General features: G+C 46.6%; 1 protein-coding gene across 1 annotated transcript in view; it reads left to right on the top strand.

Annotated features, from left to right (window-relative positions):
* Window positions 1–10,844: 10,844 nt before the first annotated feature.
* The window catches only part of CENPA (centromere protein A), a 215,198-nt gene continuing 206,037 nt past the window's right edge, over window positions 10,845–20,005 (top strand). Inside the window, exon 1 of the mRNA XM_069237251.1 lies at window positions 10,845–11,043. The gene's annotated coding sequence lies outside the window, so the exon portion shown is untranslated. The remainder of the gene's footprint in view (window positions 11,044–20,005) is intronic.

The raw sequence follows: 20,005 nt of genomic DNA, 5'->3' as shown, positions 1-20,005 counted from the left end.
TTGGTTTATGATAAAATACCTTAAATGTAGAGTCCGATGACCAGTCAGCCGCCCTCATAATGTCCTCTAAACGAGAACCATACAAGAATGACTTAGATGCCATCGCTCCCCTGACAGAATGTGCCCCAAATTGCGAAATATCAATCCCAGCTTCTTGCAGGATCCAACGGACCCAACGTGCTAACGTTGTTGCTGAAACAGGACCAAACGGTTTTTGTAAGGAAATCAACAACTGACCCTGAAAATTTTGACGCACTTCTCTAGTACGTTCCTCATAAGCTTTTAAGCATTTTACAATACATAGCTTTTGATGGTGAGGGAAAGCTGGGTATGCAACACTTCTAGAACAGGTCTTAGTATGATTAGAAATAGTAAACGAGACTCCCGAAGGAGTAAATACTCTACCTGCTAAATCCAGAGCTCGCACATCAGACACTATGCGGCATGATAACAAACAGAGCAAAATAGTCAACTTCGCTGAAAGTTGTTTGCGTGAAAGGTCCTCATTGCTCAGCCATAATTTTAAGAATTTTAAAACAATATCGACATCCCACAGGAAAGTATACTTGGGCTGAGGAGGGGTCACCATGCGAATCCCCCGCAACAGCTTACACACTAACGGGTGTTCCCCAATCGGTTTACATTCTATATGGGGATGCCCCGCTGAAATTGTGATCTAAAATTGTTAATAGTTTTATAAGCTAGGCCATGCGTCGCTAATTCTGAAAGAAAATTGACGATCATAACAATGGAAGACCCCACGGGATCAATATCTCATTGATTGCACCAATCCAGCCATCGTTTCCAGGCGGATTGATATCGTTTGTTAGTGGAAGGAGCCCAAGATTGTGACAAGAAGAACATTGTGTTGTCCGAAACTCCCGGCATTTGCCAGCGTCTCCGGAAATTCTCCACACCATGAGGTTTATTTGTTCCCTCCATATCAATGGATAAGGAGATCCCACCGGATCTAACAACAGTCGAGGGTCCTGGGGAATCGCTACAGGGGAAGCGCAAGACATCAACATCGCCAAAGGGAACCAAGGCTGAGCCTTCCAGATGGGTGTCACTAAAATCAATTCCGCCCTCTGTCTCCGCGCCTGCGAGAGTACTCTCTGAATCATGATGAAAGGGGGAAACGCATAAAGCATCCCCGACTTCCAAGATTGGAGAAATGCATCCGTCCCGGCCGCCAACACGTCTGGTCTCCAACTGAAGAACCATGTCAGTTGAGTGTTGAGTCCATCCCACAAGGACCCCAAAGAGAGTTCAACTTGTTGAATACCAGAGGGTCCATCTTCCAATCGCTGCCATCCCTGAGGAACCGATAATTCTAGTACGCAATGAGATTGGCTCGACCCGGAATGTATTCAGCCTTTACCGATATGTGATGGAGAAGACAAAATTGACAAAACTCCTTTGCAATCTCTACCAATACCCGGGACCTGGTCCCACCCAGACGGTTGATGTATTGAACTGCTGAAATGTTGTCCATCCTGAGTAGAATACAACATTTCCCTTGTTGGGGAGACAGGGATCGAATAGTAAAAGCTCCCGCTAATAACTCCAGGCAATTGATGTGAAGGGTTAGTTTGTCCTGGGACCACCGACCCCCCGTTTGAACAGAGCCACAGCTGGCTCCCCAGTCCCACCGGCTGGCATCTGATTCGATAATCGTCTCTGGATTCAAAACGAAGATCGCTCTGCCGTTCCAGGCATCCATGTGTTCTAGCCACCAATTGATTTCTGACCGGGCCTCGTCCGTCAGAGTAATCTGCTCTGCATACGAAAGGCCCTTGCGAAGGTGAAGAATCTACAGACGCTGAATGCTCGATAATAGAGAGGCCCTGGGAAGATTGCCTGAATTGAGGAAGCTAAAAGACCCACTAGGAGTGCTAGGGTCTTCAATGATATAGTCAGAGAGGCAAGGGCTCTCCTCAATTCCTTCTTGATAGCTTTCCGCTTTGCAAGAGGTAAAAACAACTGTGCTTTGATGGAGTCTACCTGAAACCCTAAGAATTCTACAACTTTGGACAGGATTAAGACCGATTTGTCTACATTGATGAGAAATCCCAAGTCTTGTAGGAGATAGACTGTCCATGTCAGGTGAAGGAGGACTGACTCTTCCGACTGAGCCATGATCAGAATATCGTCTAAATAAATAATGAGACGAACGCCCCTTTCTCTGAGTAGTTGGACCACTGGCCTTAAAAGTTTGGTGAAACACCACGGGGCGGAAGAAAGACCGAAGGGAAGGATGGAGAACTCGTACCAAGTCTCCCGCCAACTGAATTGGAGGAACTGTCCGTGAGGCTCGAAGATGTGAACTGAAAGATAAGCGTCTTTTAGGTCCAACTGAACCAGGAAATCCCCCTCTAACAGAAGGTCTCTTAAGAGGTGAATGCCTTCCATTTTGAAATGTCGATAGACCACCCAGGAATTGAACTCCTTCAGATTGAGGACTAACCGAGAGCCACCTCCTTTTTTCTGAACCAGGAATATCGAACTTACAAACCCTCTTGGGTGTGGTTCGGAACGGCAAATTACGCGTTTCTGGAGTAAACGGGCAATCTCGACGTCTATGAAATGACCGTCTGTTTGGGAAAAAACAAGGGGACGGGGAAAATTCGTCTGATGCGTCGGTGCATAAAACTCTATCTTGTAACCCTGAACAGTCTGAAGACTCCACATATCTTGAGAAATCCGTTCCCAAGCTCTTAAGTGATCTTTAAATCTCCCTCCCAAGAAAACTTCTGAAAAGGGAATAATTCTCACCTGTAGAGGGTCCTTCGACGGAGTTGGCGCTGCCTCTCTTGCGGTAACCGCAGCCTCTGCCTCTGCGGGCTCGGGAGGGATAGAAACCCGACCTGGGGTAGTATCCTTGTTGGTTGTAACTGCCTGAGGCCTGATTGAAGCCACGGCCAGGCGCTCAGCCTCTGAAGCGTCCGGCCCTGGCAAAAAGGCCTCTATTAAACATTTTTCTCATGGAGGATTGAGCTTTATCCAACATGGAAAAGGTGGCAACATATTTCCCCAGGTCTTTCACAAATTTGTCGCCGAAAAGAAGGCCATTCGCTGCTGGGCCTGCATCATTGGGGGCTAAATCTGCCAGTTTCGGGTCAATTCTCATGAAAAAGGAGCATCTGCGCTCCGTAGACATGGCACAGTTCGCATTACCTAGTAGACAGATTGCTGGTTGAGCCCACTCTAAAATTGTCTGAGGGTCAAGAGACGATTTGGACTCTTTGGCCTGGACAGCCAACTCAAGGATTTTTGTAATGGGGCCAGAGATATCCAGGAGCCTGTCCTGAAAATTCTTCCAGGCCCGATCCAGACCCTTCTTCGGATCTTTTGAGAATTTTCGCATAAAGGTCGCCATGTTTGGGTCAAGGTCTGGACTCTCTGTTACTTTGCCATGGAGCGAGGGACGGGGGCATTCAGAACGTAGGGTGTTTCAAACCCTTTACGGATATGATCTTGAACATACTGCGCCACTTCCTCACAGGAAGCCATTCAGTGGACCTGGGATGTATTATATTTTCTGGTTCAAAGGAAAGATTGCGATAAGAGGAGCTACGCTCTTGCGTGTTATGAGATTTGCGTTTGCGCTTTCCTGATGGTTTGGGGTCTTCTTGATCCTGATCTGAAGCAGAGGACTGCGCAGGGGAAGAAAGGTCGTCTGGCCTAGCCGAGGATTCTCTGTTACCATCTAATGTGTCTAAGGACGAATAAACATCATAGCCGTGATCTTGCATCACTGAGGCGGCCATATTCGCTAGTATGTCAGCTGACGATAAAGGTCTTTTTAAGGCACCCTGGGACAAAGCCAGATCAGGTATTTGGTTGGGTTGCGAACCAGCTTCTAATAGAGGGCAACCCCTCAGTTCACGCTGCCCAAATCGTCTTAAGGGCTGAGCAAAGGGCTTTAGCGCATTTATAAGATCCTGATTTACAGAGTCCTGGACATGATAACCCAGTGCTTCCACTAGTCTTTCCTCCATGTGTTCATCAGTAAAATCAGGTTGGTCCTGATAGAAATCATCCTCTCCGGCGTAGTACGCCATGACCACAGAGGAAAATGGAGGAGATCACGGAGGGGAATTGTCTTTCCCAGCAGGAAAAAGGGTCAGTATTTAATTGACCTAAACACAATTCTTTTATAATTGTTTAAATTATTGTTATTATTAGCACAACAATATCAGGTGTGCAAGGAGCTCCTGCTAAAACCCCTCAGCCAAGCTTTTCTATGTGAAAATCGCACCGTCGGGCGTTCTAGGGCTCGAGAAATTCGGTTGGTGGAGAAATGAGCTAACAATAGCTTTTCCTCCAGCTCTGACGCGCAGCACACTCCCCGTTCTCTTCCGATTCGAAGGAACGAGGCGTGCGCATGCGCGCGCATAGAAAGTAAAAGAGGACTTAGCCTCTAGTGCGCGCCGCGGTCTAGGAGTCGGAACGACTCCTAAGCTAGACGCGAGCGCGCCCCTCGGCAAAGCCGAGCCCTCAAAATGAAAGTGCGAGAAATCCGAAAAGGAAAGGGCGTGCCGCGCAGAATGTGCAATGCGGCGCGTTCAGAGCCCGCTACCGCTCCACGTTGTGCCGGCATAAAATTACTAGAAAAACAATAGGAATAAGGTGCAGAAGGAAAGGAATACACTTATCTCTTGGCTTCAGCAGCAAAGAAAGAGGAAGGACTATGCTGCAAGGGACAGTTATATGGACAGGTTACTGGTGATTGGTGGACTAGAACTACTGTGTTTATGGGAAATGTAGTTCTTTTGTTTTGTTAAATTTCATTGGCTGCTGAGTTTTGCAGTAAAGAGAGAGAAAAGCATAATCCGAAGCCTCCGGTCCTGACATAGAATGAGAAATTTCCCAGCTATCGTGAAGGAACGTTTCAATTCTATTAAGGACACGGAGGCGAGGATTATGCACAATCTTTCTTCACTTTTTATTAATAGCAGGTTCAAAGTTCAACAAAGAAAACTACAATGCCCATGAGACCTATTCCCATGGCAACCAATGTCCAATCACACTGCCATCCGACTGCTTGTATAAATATCTCCAGGCGGTGACGTTCTTCCTCGTCTTCACTGCGAACTGAGACTGACTCGTCGCTAGGTAGTCGCAGGTTCCACTCCTAAGAACAAAAGTGTGAACAATGGATAACCATTGCTATCTGAAAGAATAGTCAATAAATTAAACAAAACGGAATTCCTAGTCCCACTGACAACGTAGCAAACAATGCTTGCAGTATTGAAACATACGTAGCTAACACCTCATGCCCCAATCATATCAAAGAAACTGAAGATACCACCTCTCAACTGATGGATTCGTTCCGGGCGGGCGCCATGGCCACAATGGCGGGTGGGATAATCCTCGCCTCTGTGTCCTTAATAGAATTGAAACTTTCCTTCACGATAGGTAGGAAATTTCTCATTCAATGTCAGGACCGGAGGCGAGGATTATGAATGCTCAAAGCTTATTTACCACTAATGAAGCGGCTTCATGGATTGGTTTAAAATAGAACTTTTTAAAAGTGGACTAGGATGACCAGTCAGCTGCATTCATAATGTCCTCCAATCTACCACCTAACTGGATTGCTTTAGAAGCAATGGCACCCCGGGTGGAGTGAGCCCCAAACAGTTGGACGTTAATGCCCGATTCCGATAGAATCCACTTGACCAACCGGGCAATGGAAGGGGAGGAAACCGCTCTGAAAGGTTTCTTGATCGAAATGAGCAGCTGTCTCTCCCCCGGCGGCCGGAGTACCGTCGTCATCTCTTCATATCTCTTTAGACACCTGACCACGCACAGTTTGGTTGTATGCTCAAAAGTGGGGTAGGTTACTGACCTGGTACTACACTTTGTACGACGAGAAATCGTGAAAGTCACTCCCTCCGGAGAAAAAACCCTAGCAGATACATCCAGAGCCCGGACATCTGAAACTCGTTTGCACGAAATGAGGCAGAGCAAGATTGCCAGTTTTGCCGATAACTGTTTATGTGAAAGGTACAGATTATCCGGCCATGAGATCAAGAAGCGCAAAACCTGGTCAACATCCCACAGGGAGGCATATCTGGGTTCAGGCGGTCTAGCCATTCGAATGCCCTTCAGGAGTTTGCACACCCACGGGTGTTCCCCTACGGGGCGATCATTAATTGGGGGATGCCCCACCGAAATCGCGGACCGAAAGGAGTTAACTGAGCAATAGGATTGGCCATAAGCCGCTAGGCCGGCTAGAAAAAACAAGATATCGGTAATCTGGGCCCCCAAGGGATCGACGTGCCTTGCCATACACCAACGAGCCCAGCAGTTCCAGGCTGATCTGTACCTCTTACAAGTACTAGGGGCCCAGGCCTGTCTGATGAAATCCTCAGCCTCCTGTGAAAGTCTGTGGTCTGCCCAGCGATCCCGGAAATCCTGCAGGCCACCAAAGAGAGATGCCCTAGCGGGCTAGCGGATGGGACTGCCCCTTTGGATTTGACAGTATGTTTGGACGGACTGGAAGTAGGATAGGAAGATCGCAGGAGAGCTCTAGAAGCGCTGGGAACCATACCTGAGACCGCCAGAGCGGTGTGATTAGAATCACTGTCGCCCCCTGACGACGAATCTGAGCAGTTACCCTCGGGATCAGTAGGAAAGAGATAATTCTGATCCCGACCCCAGTCCTGAAGGAAAGCGTTGATTGCCATCGCCCCGGGATCCGGGCTCCAGCTGAAGTACCGTGGCAACTGAGTGTTCTACTTGGACGCAAAGAGGTCCACCGCACAAGGGCCCCATCGATCCAAAAGAGCTAGGAACACTGCTCTGTCCAGGTGGCAATCGCTGGAATCCTCCAGATGTCTGGAGTTCCAGTCCGCCAGGGCGTTCTGGGATCCCGGAAGATATTCCACTGAAACCGAGATTTGACGTTGAAGGCAAAAGTGCCAGAAATCCTTTGCCGGCTCCGCTAAAGCCTTCGAGCGGGTCCCCCTCAAGCAGTTGATATATTGCACCGCCGAAACATTGTCCATCCACAGAAGGACGCGGCAAGAGACCTATGCCTGCATCAGAGATCTGATCGCGAACGAACCAGCAAGGAGTTCCAGGCAGTTGATGTGGAGGTGAGTTCCCGTTGGGTCCAGCGGCCCCCGAAGGAGATGTCCCCACAATGAGCTCCCCAGCCGAACCGGCTGGCGTCCGACTCTATGACCAGATCGGGTGCGGCCCCGAAAATCGCTCTGCCGTTCCACGCTTCCATGTGATCCAGCCACCACTGGATCTCCGTCCGCGCCTCCTGGGACAGAGCTATCAGCTCCGAGTACGAAAGGCCCCGACGTAAGTGGTGGGCCTTGAGGCGCTGAAGGGCCCTGTAATGGAGTGGTCCTGGGAAGATGGCCTGAATCGTGGAAGAGAGGAGTCCCACCACTCTGGCCAACTGCCTCAGGGAGATCCTGTCCCGTCTCAAGACTTTGGACAGTTCCTTCTTGATCTTCGTAATCTTCGTGCCCGGGAGACTGAGGGAGGCTGCCTGGGAGTCGATGAGGAAACCCAGAAACGTCATGGACTGCGAGGGGAGCAGTTCCGACTTCTGTGAATTGATCATGAACCCCAGGTCTTGCAGAAGCTGAATAGCTATGCTCACGTTGGATATGAGCTGCGAGCGCGACTGGTCCATCAGGAGGATGTCGTCGAGATAAATAATCAAGCGAATCCCCCGAGCCCGCAGGTACTCCACTACTGGCTTGAGTAGCTTCGTGAAGCACCATGGGGCCGACGACAGGCTGAACGGCAGGGACGAGAATTCGGATGTCTGTCCTCTCCAAATGAATTGCAGAAACCGACGATGGGGGCGAAAGATGGGGACTGTAAGATAGGCGTCCTTGAGGTCTAACCGCACCATCCAATCCCTGCAAAGCAGGAGGTCTCTGAGCATGTGGATGCCCTCCATTTTGAAGTGGCGATAAACCACCCACTCGTTGAAGGACTTGAGATTGATAACGGGTCGGAAACCCTTGTCCTTCTTTTCTACCAGGAAAAGATTGCTCACGAAACCCCTGGGATGGATAGTCGCTGGGTAAATAGCTTCCTTCTGAAGAAGCCCCTGAACCTCTGCATCTATCAGTACTGCGTCCGCATCTGAGAAGACTAAGGGCCGTGGAGGAGAGTCTTGAACTGGAGTCCCCCAAAATTCTATGCGGAAACCCGCGACCGTCTGCAACACCCAAGCGTCCGACGTTATGGTCGCCCACTTATGGGCAAAGAAACTCAGCCTACCTCCTAGAACGCGAGGGGAAGAAAGGGTAACACTCACCATTAACGCCTCGTGGGGCATTATCTCCATCGCGGGCGGTCCTCTTGGTCTTCCCTCTACCTCGGTTGGGGAAGAAGGTACCCTGCTGGCCGTCCCTCCATCCGTTGTTACGCGGTGGGTAGGGGTTGGGGCCTTGCTGGAACGCACGGCCGGAAGAGCGGCCCCTGCCACGTCCAGCCCCACCGAAAACCTTTCCCGGAAAGATTTTCTTGATGGAGCTCTGCGCCTTGTTGAGCGCAGAAAAAGTTGCCACGAACTTGCTCAATTCCTTTAAGAAAGGATCTCCAAACAAGTTTCCCTGGGCCACAGCCCCAGCCTCTGAGTTGGAGAGTTCTCCTAACTTAGGGTCTATTTTAATAAGCAGGGATCGACTCCTCTCTGCAGAGAGAGCGAAATTCGCGTTCCCTAGCAAGCAGACCGCCCATTCGGATCCTTGGCATACTTCCCGAAGAAAGTACACATCTTAGGATCCAAGTCAGGGGTTGCTGCCACTCGATCTGGCAGAGTCGGGCGCAGGCATTCTGCCCGTAACCTGGCCCGAACCTCTTTCTCCAGAGGCTGGCGGATTTTGCTGGCCACATAATCCGCCACTTTCTTGTCCGGGTGCCACTCCGAATAGCGGGGGTGATATAAATCCTCAGGTTGGAACATTTCCGAATCTGAGTCCTCAGTTCCAGGCGGGTCTGACAAATTAGAGGACGGGCGCCAAGGCCGCCCCGCTTCCTGATCTTCCTCGGAGAAAGAATCCCCGTTTGTGTCCCTCACGACCCGCTTAGGGGAACCCTGATCTGGGTCCGATCTGGTGTGAACCACTTCACAGGTCTCTCTGGGTTCGGAACCCTCCCGGAAGGGAGGTTGCTTTAGCGAGCGCGCACTCTTACGGAAGGCTTCAGCCAGACTACCGAAGCCCTCCAGGTGCCCCGCGACACGCTTGTGACATTTCTTGGGGACTGCCTCTCCCTGTAGTTCAGTCCCCGTCACCCCAGTCAATCCTGTCCCCTTGAACACATGATCTGAGAGCCTGGCCACGCTGTCCTTTAAGGGGCCCAAGGCCCTACTAATGGCCAGTGTCAGCAGGAGTTCCACCTCAGGGGCCAGGGCCCTCTGAGATGAACCCTCCTCCGGGGACAGGGCGGGGGAAGCATCATGCTCATGTGAAGTCTGCATGAGGGCACAGAGAGTTAAATTGCAGGAAAAAACGCCCTTCGCTTTACAGGGCAGCCCCCCTGCACTCCTGCCGGAATGGAAAATGTGCCCTGAAGGCAAGGGCCTCAACGCACGAGACGCACGTTAAATAAGGGCCCCGAGTAAAAATACACCGCCACGTGGTGTCTGCGGGGATTGGCAAGGCTTAAAGTGAGCAGGGACTCACTTTTAGCCCAAACGCGTTTTCCAAAGGCGACCGAGCGCAAACGTGACTCGAATCGCTGAGGAGAAACGCTTGTGAACACCAGAGCGTGCAAAAGAGCGCCCTCTGGTGGACCCGACTGGTATCAAATATCGATTGCGCTCGGGCTGAAAAAACTAGCAGCAACGCATGCGCGTGCGATCAATACAATAGGCAAACTATATATATTAACAGTAAACCGTCAAAAGACAATCCTTTGCAACTCTACAACTGAGAGACAGAGAAGGGGACTTATCTGAATCAGAGAGCAGTGAAGAAAGAGGAAGAACGTCACCGCCTGGGGATATTTATACAAGCAGTCGGATGGCAGTGTGATTGGACATTGGTTGCCATGGGAATAGGTCTCATGGGCATTGTAGTTTTCTTTGTTGAACTTTGAACCTGCTATTAATAAAAAGTGAAGAAAGATTGTGCATAATCCTCGCCTCCAGTCCTGACATAGAATTCGAGCAACTCTCATCAGCCTGCACCGTAAACTAAAGTGACCTCTCACAAGCTTACTCATACTATCCCACTACACTCTGTCAATCCCTTCTCAAATGTAGAATGAGCAAAAAAGTCACAGAGCTTAAGGCGGATGTCCATGTTAGGAAAGCGACGCGGGTGAGTGACCTTGTATATGCAGTCCAGGGCAACTGTTGTTTGCACGGCCATTTGTAAATCATAATAGAGCACATAAGGTGATAAAATGTGAAATGTACCTTATCTCACGGGTGTGGCCTTTTTCTGCTCGCAAAAAAAAAACTGTGTTACACAAAAGGTGCCACTAAACGCACACTGCAAAACATGCACAAGCAACAAACAAGCACATTGGAACCTTCGCAACTATGCCCAACTCCCCTCTCCACGAGTAAGAGCGTCTTAAGAGACGTGAACGCACTGTCCTTACGCCCTCTTCCCCCATTTCACCTAACCACGAGTGGTTCAATTCACGACACTATTGAGACGAGCTGTACACAAAAAAACACAACTACGCTTTCGCTTTTCTTTTCGTATCAACATGCTCAAGAGCGCTGCTTAGATTGTACGCATGCGCGTCAGATGGACTCCGCGCATGCACGTCAGATGGACTCCGCGCATGCGCACCAGTAGGAAGAAACGCTAGCTCTACGACGAACGCGAGAACACCACAACCACGGCACTTGCGTTCTGTTGCCATGGCAAGGTTGATTTTTAAATGGCGCCGGAAGTGATGTCGACACACAAGCAAGTGCTGCCCGGGCTGTTTGAAAACATCGAAGGCGCTGGGAAGAATAAGGGACCCGGAGCGCTGCTTCAAGTCCAGGGAGGGGACTGGTACACTTGCGTCGCACAGAGACATTAATTGCCTCCTTTACAAAAGGTATTTTTAACCTATAATTTCAGTAAGCAATATGTTATTGAGAAGCGGTGAACGAGTTTAGGAGACAGCTGACTGGCTTCCCCCTCCTGAATTGTTAGTTATGGCTGGCACCGCTCCGAAATCGGGTGCAAAGGACTGGTGTTGAACGGACAGCGAGCGCTGTACCAGGTGATTAATGTCACCCGTTCGAGGAATGAAAGGGAGGACGTCATACTGCTGGCTCCCAGTGATCCATTTTACTGATTGTGTTACAGAAACCAATGTGTTTCCTGTCTGTGTTTATTTTCAAAAGAGGCAAAATACTGAAAATTGAGCTTCTTGTGAAAAACTCCATGTTGTCCTTCTTGAATTCCAGGCAAACGCTGCACAGATAAACAGCATGGGGAGTTAGAAAAAAAAACAAAAAACAGGATGAGAATTCTCTATGTACAGGCATAGGTTAGCATACATTTGTACTATAACAATTTTATGCACCTGTAGGTGCACTGTTTTCTTATGTGTGGCTGCTTAATGTGGTAAAACGTGACATGCATCCATGTATGAGTGCACAGGTATGAAATGTGGACATATACCATTTTACAGCTCCATTTATTTTCAAAACAAAATTTGGATAAATACTTTCAAGATGACAAAAAAGTAAATATGGATTAATAAAAATAGGAATGTAAAAAAAAAATACCATAAAACAGGAGCCCTGCTTATAACGGGTACATCCATGCACGCTTAACCTTTCACCCAGTGACGTTACTAGACATTGACCCCTCAATGACATTACAGAAAGGTGCATGGGTACATACTTGTACAATAAAAGTGCCAACTTAATAGAATTTCACCGGGTTGGGGGGGAAGGGGGGCTGAAAAGGACTGCTTCTGCAAGAGGCACTTTTGCCTAGTTCTCCCTCGATTACCCTCCTACTCCAAAAAGAAAACAGGGAAAAAAAAAAAAAAACCTTGCATATTCTGATGCAGCCAATGTTCATAGCGTTTTCATACTGCTTAATTGACGTTGGCTACTCAGAGCCTCCAAAAACAGCTGAAAAAACATTACTGTGCAGTGTTTTCAAGCTGCCCATCTCCCTCCCCACAGCATGATATCGATTCCTCTCTGGGTGTCCTTTTGAGTGGAGCTAATAGTGTGTGACACATGACACTATGTGAGGTGGTTGGTTTGCTAAGGGAAATCGCATACATTACGCTTCCACCCTGTCCTAGCAGTTTTGTTTATATAGACATTCACATTCTGGTACATGTGAATCAAAGACTACACTTTTTGCGTATTAATTGCTGGATTGCAGGTACCGGGATCCAAGGTGTGTAAAGGACTGGTTGAGCTTGATGGCATGTACAACAGCAGATCGCTGCTTTCAGATTATTAATCCTCAAAAACAGCATTAAATAATTATAATATTTGTGAGTAATGCATCTTTGCTTGGAAACTATTTTTTTATGTTTCTTGGTTACATGGAACTGTCTATTAACTGAAGACTTTAGGCACTTTGGCATTGTATTTATGGCCTTAGAGCCGCCGTGGACAGACGCAGTACTCTTAGTCTCAGCTTGTGAGTATTCTGCAGGACCACTGGAATTAGGCAACAAAGGAAAACCAAATTATGCAACAGAGTTGACTAAATTATGCACCAAGAAAAGGCAAATTATAACTTCATTATTTTGTCATTTGTATACAACATTGTCTGGGCAAAGGTTTCACCACATTAGTACCACTAAATACAGCAAAGAGCAACGCAAGGTGACCAGTCAATCTTTGTGAAGGGCTCTCCGCTGTACAGTAGCACACTTTTACTAACTTTTCATCGTTTGTGCTAAAAACTACTTTTGTTTTGGTTATAATCTGCAAATGATGGATTATGTGGCAAATTCATAATTAAGGGTGTTGTTGGCAGGTCACGAATAAAGAACGACAGGATTCAGTTTGGCAATTAATATGAGCATTTATGAATAACGGCCGGGAGGACAGCACAGCTCTAAGTCTGAAACTGCTCTCAAATTCATCAACTCAAGCAGCCCTTTTTATATACTTTTGCTACCTTGAATGCATCTTATCACTTGTCATGCATTTTGATTTAAGCGCTCATGTGGTACATTGTATCACTGCTTACGTCAGCATAAAGACGCATTTCTAATGAGAAAGCATCTAATTACACATTTGCAGAAAAGTGAAGGTTACATATCTGTCACGTGCACATTTACTAATAAACAGCAATACCTTTTATCTCACGTTCTAAGGCTGTCTGTATTTCCTCCTTTTCTAACTCCGGACTTGGAACGCCCCCAACTGTCTAGCCTCCCTCACACAGCTGCTGACCTTCAAGCATCAAAGCTTATTATGCTCCTGTCCAGAAACTCCCTTTCCTCATTAGCGTGGATTTGAAATGCGTGCCTTTCCTGTGACTATATTATCGAGTTATGATACAAGCTTCTAGGCCTTTCTACGTGTAGCTGCTTTGTGGATAACTATGCCTTTGTCTCTCTTCTCTGTCTCCTGTACCTTTTACTTGGATGCCATGAGCACTCGGGGCCTGTATTCCTCTCTGAGCATATACGACTCTGCACGTTTTCCTCCCAACTCATGCATTAGCAAAAATGGGCCCTCTCTTTCTATATTTTCAGTAACAAGGGGAAAAAGCTGCAGCTGCAAAATCACCTATTTATAGTGGCCCCAGTATACTGTCAGTTCATGGACTATGAGAGGTGCCATTCTCAGGCTGCATGGAGTCATGTCTTCCTCACCAGAGACTCTGACGCACAGCCTTAGGTGAAGGCACAATACGTTCCAAGCTTCACTTATGAAGGGATAGGTACGGAGAGGGACTTATCTGGTCAGGCTCTGCCTGCTCCCAGAAATTCTAGTGGGAACAGTATTCGGTGTCTGGATGGAGTCTCTCTTTACAAAACCTTATGGACCAGTGGAAATTATTTTACTATGTGGAACTGTGAAAGTCTATTGCCAGTATTCATCACGTGCTGGTGAAGAAAAAGTGACACTGCACAAAACAAAATGTGTGGATTGACGTGGGACTGGAGTAGAATAGGTTTGAGGATTATATAGAGGAAGGTTGGCCATCAGTAAAGGGTATCCGCCTGTAATGCACCTTTCTTCTTTGTGGCTGGAGTAGAGTTGTCACTCGAGACAGGTATACCATCTGGCGGAAAGAACTCTGTTCCACCTTCTGGTATGCAGAATGTTTTTTTTTATGTGGCATGACCTACAGTGGGCATTTTGGAAAAGCTCTGACCAAGTGAAGATAAAGAGAGTCCTACTAGTAGCCTGGAATGGATAGACAGGTGGATGAGCGGGTGAAGAGCTGTGTAGATTTCGTAAATGGTGAAAGAAGATTGACTGTCTTAAACCACCTTTTGACTGATGTGAGCCTGCATGTAAAGTGTGGGAAAGGGCTTTATCTAGCTGTTATCGGACCAGTGTTTGATTTGCCATTTGAAAGTGTGTTTTGCTGATGTGTCTATTATAACTGGTACCGGTGAGGTTTTGAGAGATCTATCCAGAATACATTTTTTTTTATAACTTAGAATTTTTTATACACAACTAAATCTTTCCAACAAATTGTTACAAGTCTCTGTATCTAATGATACCATGAACTCATTATACATTCCGAGCATCAAGCTGTTTAGTGAGACTCATTCTTAAAAGATACTTCACATTTGCAGATCTAGCTCCTAATCTATAGTTGAATCTATACATTTGTTGAGATATTTTTAGGAAAGAGGGGCTAAGCAGCTAAAATTGTGATTGATGATGGTTCGTTTTTATTATTGGAAGAAATTAAAGTCTATGACATTTGGTATAGGATAGTATTATCCACAGGCAGACGGCCAGGTAGAGCATATGAATAACTTTAAAAGTTCCTGTAGGCAAGTGTTCGATGTTAATGAAGTGATTGACGAAATGCTGAGTGTTCGTAAGAGTCCACAGGATGATGTCACTGGATGACAACTTTTTTGTGTTAAGTCCATTGATAGTGAAGTTTGACAGCCTCAAAGATATGGACAAGATACCGAAGATAGAAGAGAAATAATTCATATAATAAAGAAGCAAGGGAGAGATATTGGTCCAGGCAATGTAATTGAAGCACGATTGCACGAAGGAGCATGAAAAATAACATTGGTGGTGATTTTTGTACAGCACGTTAATAAATTGAATGTCATCAAAAAGGCTTCGTTTGAAAAGACAGTAGAAAAAGGCAGGTAGTCTGCAAGAGAAAATGATGACTGGGCTATTAGAAGAGGTGGATGCTTGAGAAGACACACACATTGAGAGCACAAATACGTTTAAGGGACCCATACAAACTGTGATGGAATTGGACTGAGTTTATTGAAGAGAGGATGTGCAATTCTATACATTACTGTTGGGGTTTGCATCCTCAGTTTTCTATATGATTAGGGCTGCACGTTTCGGGTTGTGTTGAGGAAAAGTGAAACGTTGTGTATAGAAGGCTGGGCAGCGCATGTTTACTGCATGGCTCGGTCAAGCGTGCAACGTTTGCGTAAGTTCCCTTTACAATGAGTCCCCGTGTACTTAGGGTTTCCGCATTAGTGCGCAGGGATGCATGCTGCGAATCTGAAGCAGAGTGAAATGAGACTTGCCCATTGCTCTATGGCCTGGAGGGGCACCCCGTGTGCACACTTCCTTTTCTCAAGGGGTAGAAAATGACTGGCCGCTGTGGTAGTAAAAGTTTATAGTAGAAGCAGCAGGCTGATGGACTAGCTACTTTTCGTCTTAGTTTTGCCTACTTGCCATCTCCTGGTTAAAAAGGTGTGCCACTTCCTTTGACCTGGGTTCTGTGCCTCATCTATGCGTGGGCATGGATGCCACGTTTGCTCTGAATGGATTAGGCTATGCTTGACTGCATGAATATGGGAATCCGTTTGGGAGCCCTGTGGGTGAATGGCTAACAAGACGGAAGATGGAGAAAGGCTGCAAAACAGGGATGTCATTTGGAAGAACGTGCTGAACGTTCTTGAGATCTATTGAACTGGACCAGGCTCCCCAAACTGCTTGAGTGACGACTACAGCAGGGATGCATTATTTCTACCGCGCTAGCGACTTTTTGGGGGGCTACGGGCAACAGGTTTTGTTTACTTTATCCAGCAGAACAGCGAGCCAAGCCCAACCCACTGCAGCACAAAGTCTTGGGCTGTCAGTTTACAGTCCCCCAGAATGGTTGCGGGAAAGATAATGGTCTTACTCTAAAGCAAGACTTGTATGCATCAGTGTGCGCCACATCACTGAACACCCACTTCGGCCACCCACTCGCCACACTCTTGCGTTATTCCCTCCCACCTCTTGCTCTTCCCTTCTTCCTAGTGCACCGATTTTGCTCTCCAACCCACCAGCTGCCCTCTCTGAATTCTCATGAAAAGGACATTATGTTACCTAGAAAAAGGTGACGGTCCTCGAGAAATGTCCTGCTGCAGCGTCGGGGCAGCTTCACTGGCATGATTAAGAACGGAGGGAAGAAGGTTGCTGTTATTGTGCACACAATCACCAAAACAACCATGCATTACAATCACTTACTACGCATATTTACAGTAGTTTCTTTTTCTTTTTTTGTCTGTTTTTTGTTGTTGTTTTGTTTTTAAGTTCCGATTTACTTCTGCTTCACTGGTAGGTCTAAATAAACTGAACGTTTCATCCTTTTGAGGTAAATACATTGAGCACCAATACATTCGATAATTATAACAGCCACAGTGTCTCTCTCTTAGAAAAGTCCCAGGGTGCCAAATGTTGGCTAAGTGGCCAATAACAGCTTAAGGTGTCACGTTAGAGATTGATCACCTTGCCAGATTTATTCCAAGGCTTATATAGCACCATGCTCATTCAGCCGCTGGCCTTAACATAACCCAGCACTGATTTTATCGTTCTCAAAATGATGAAGAGCTAAATGCACCACCAGGTTTCACCAGTAAGTTGCACGAAGCTCTCTGCAGCAGGCACGTCACTCCTTTGAGCTATCTGTGTAGTTCTTGGGTGTTTTTTTACTGTTGTCCTTGTTCAGCCTCTTGCGATTTTAGCTAAGTTTTACTATGCCACACACCCTTCAAAGCCTACAAGACGGCACAGTTGCCAGGTTTGTTAATGACTTCTTGTGGGCATTCTGAAAGCTTTCCTGGGAATGTATTCTGCCCATTGCTGACCTGAGGTTTGTGACTCACATCTGCTTGCTTTCTATTTGCTGGCTTTATTTGCTTTAGGCTGCCCAGTTTGAGTTCGTCCATCTGCTAGAGCATTCCCTGTTTACTGTATCCCTCTGAGTGCTCATTTTCTGTAAACATCGCTTTAAACCTTGTTTTTATCTTTTCACATTTGGTGTACATTCGAAGACTCCAATCCACTTTAACCTGCGTATAGCAGATTAAAGTGGATTGGAGAGGTTTAGAATGGAGTGTTATAGATTGGGGTGGTATAGACTGGGGTAGATTGAGTGGGGTAAATTGGGGTGTGGTAGCTTGGGGTGGAGTGGGATAGAAGGAGTTGCAAAAATGAAATGGACTCGTTGGGTAACCAAGAGTGACTCGGAGAGCTGGTCTACCTCTGATGCCGCTGGAAAGTCGGGGAAGGGATTAGCAGAACGGAGCTGCTTTTACCCTCATGGGATCTCCGAGAGCAGAGGAGACAGACCGATCTCAAGAAGCCTGCAGAGTGGCCCTGGCTGTACAACACCTCCTCCTCCAAAGGCCGCATCCGAAGCTCTCAAGGGGCAGCAACTGAGTTTGAGAGCGGTCTCTGGAAACTGCAGACTACATTTGGCCCTGAATTTCCCATCTCCCATTATAGTGCTCAGTGAGGCTGGTGTCTGTTTTAATAGAGCAGTTAATGCTCAGGTGAGCTTTGCATTCATAAAACTCTGGTAAGACGAGACTGGATTCAGAGCACTGACTTCAGACGGACCTCAGAAGCTAAATAAGCATTTGCAATGCAATAGATCTCGTATTTCCTTGAGTTGGAGCTATTGGCATTGAAAATGCATAACTGGACTTGTTTTGACACAATAATTGGTCAGCCCTGCTGCATATTTTGGTCCTTTCTGCCACATAATTCCAGTGGCCCTGCATATAACTAAAGGGCTAGTAGGCCTTCTGGAATATTGAACTGAAGTATTAGTTATAAAATATTGATCACTGTACAGCATAACAAACTGAAAGCTCTCCTCAAGGTTAGTTTTATTAATACATGCACACACCATTCAAGTTTCACGGACTCAAACGTGTGTAGTTCATCTAGTCCGGTTCCTGCTTTGTATTCATAGCTTGTATCGTGTCAGAAAAATAAAACTACAAGTCCCAGAATGCAAAGCAGAAACATAAATTGAATAAGCGAATTGGTCATCAAACTAGGGAGTGGGACAACTCTACTCCAAGAGCTGGCTTCGAAATTTATGATATTACAGTTGGAATGCCCTCTTGAATTGTGGTTTATCACAGTAAAAGCATGACAAAGCCAGGATTTCAGCACCTTACCTGACTGTTTTCATCATGGACTGTAGCTACAGCTCATGAGCTGGGGTTGGTTGCCTGCAAAGGGTTTAGAAGCGGCTGCAGTGCACATATTTCAAAGGTATTTATTAGCCCCTTAGCTGCTGGGCCTTTTCCCCCCCAGTGCTGAGCCCTTTTTTGGCTATTTGGGGTAGTTCGCGCTTAGGGCTTCATAACTTTTTGTCCACATAAGCTAACCACGCCAAATTTGCGTCCTTTTTTTCCAACATCCTAGGGATTCTAATGGTACCCAGAGTTGTGGTTTACCCTGGAGGAGACCAAGAAAATAGCCAAAATACAGTGAAAATTTAGTTTTTTCCAAAAAAATGGGAAAAAAGGGCCGCCGAAGAAGGCTTGTGTTTTTTTCCCTGAAAATGCCATCAACAAAGGGTTTCTGGTGCTGAAATCACTATCTTCCCACCTTTCAGGAACGGGCAGACTTGAATCAGAAAACCACATTTTCCAACACAAATTTGGCATTTTACTGGGACATACCCCATTTTTACTATTTTTGGTGCTTTCAACCTCCTTCCAGTAAGTGACAGGAATGGGTGTGAAACCAATGCTGGATCCCGGAAAGCTAAACATTTCTGAAAACTAGACAAAATTCTGAATTCAGCAAGGGGTCATTTGTGTAGATCCTACAAGGTTTTCCTACAGAAAATAACAGCTGAAATAAAAAAATATTGAAATTGAGCTGAAAACAACAGCCATTTTTCTTTATGTTTTACTCTGTAACTTTTTCCTGCGATGTCAGATTTCTGAAAGCAATATACCGTTTTGTCTGCTGGACTCTTCTGGTTGCGGGGATATAAAGGGCTTATAGGTTCATCAAGAACCCTAGGTACCCAGAGCCAATAAATGAGGTGCACCCTGCAGTTGGTTTTCATTCTATACTGGGTATACAGCAATTCATTTGCTGAAATATGAGGAGTGAAAAAGAGGTATCAAGAAAACCTTTGCATTTCCAAAATGGGATCAAGATAAGGTTTTGAGGAGCAGTGGTTATTTGCACATCTTTGAATTCCGAGGTGCCCATACTAGCATGTGAATTGCAGGGCATTTCTCAAATAGACGTCTTTTTTACACACTCTCTTATATTTGGAAGGAAAAAATGTAGAGAAAGATAAGGGGCAATAACACTTGTTTTGCTATTCTATGTTCCCCCAAGTCTCCCGATAAAAATGATACCTCACTTGTGTGGGTAGGCCTAGTGCCCGCGACAGGAAATGCCCCAAAACACAACGTGGACACATCCCATTTTTTCACAAAATACAGAGCTGTTTTTTTGCAAAGTGCCTACCTGTAGATTATGGCCTCTAACTCAGCCGGCACATAGGGAAACCTACCAAACCTGTACATTTTTGAAAACTAGAGACCTAGGGGAATCCAAGATGGGGTGACTCGCGGGGCTCTGACCAGGTTCTGTTACCCAGAATCCTTTGCAAACCTC

The sequence above is a fragment of the Pleurodeles waltl genome, chromosome 6, assembly GCF_031143425.1.
Source record: "Pleurodeles waltl isolate 20211129_DDA chromosome 6, aPleWal1.hap1.20221129, whole genome shotgun sequence".
Lineage (NCBI taxonomy): Eukaryota > Metazoa > Chordata > Amphibia > Caudata > Salamandridae > Pleurodeles > Pleurodeles waltl.
This window is presented reverse-complemented; position numbering and strand designations above follow the sequence as displayed.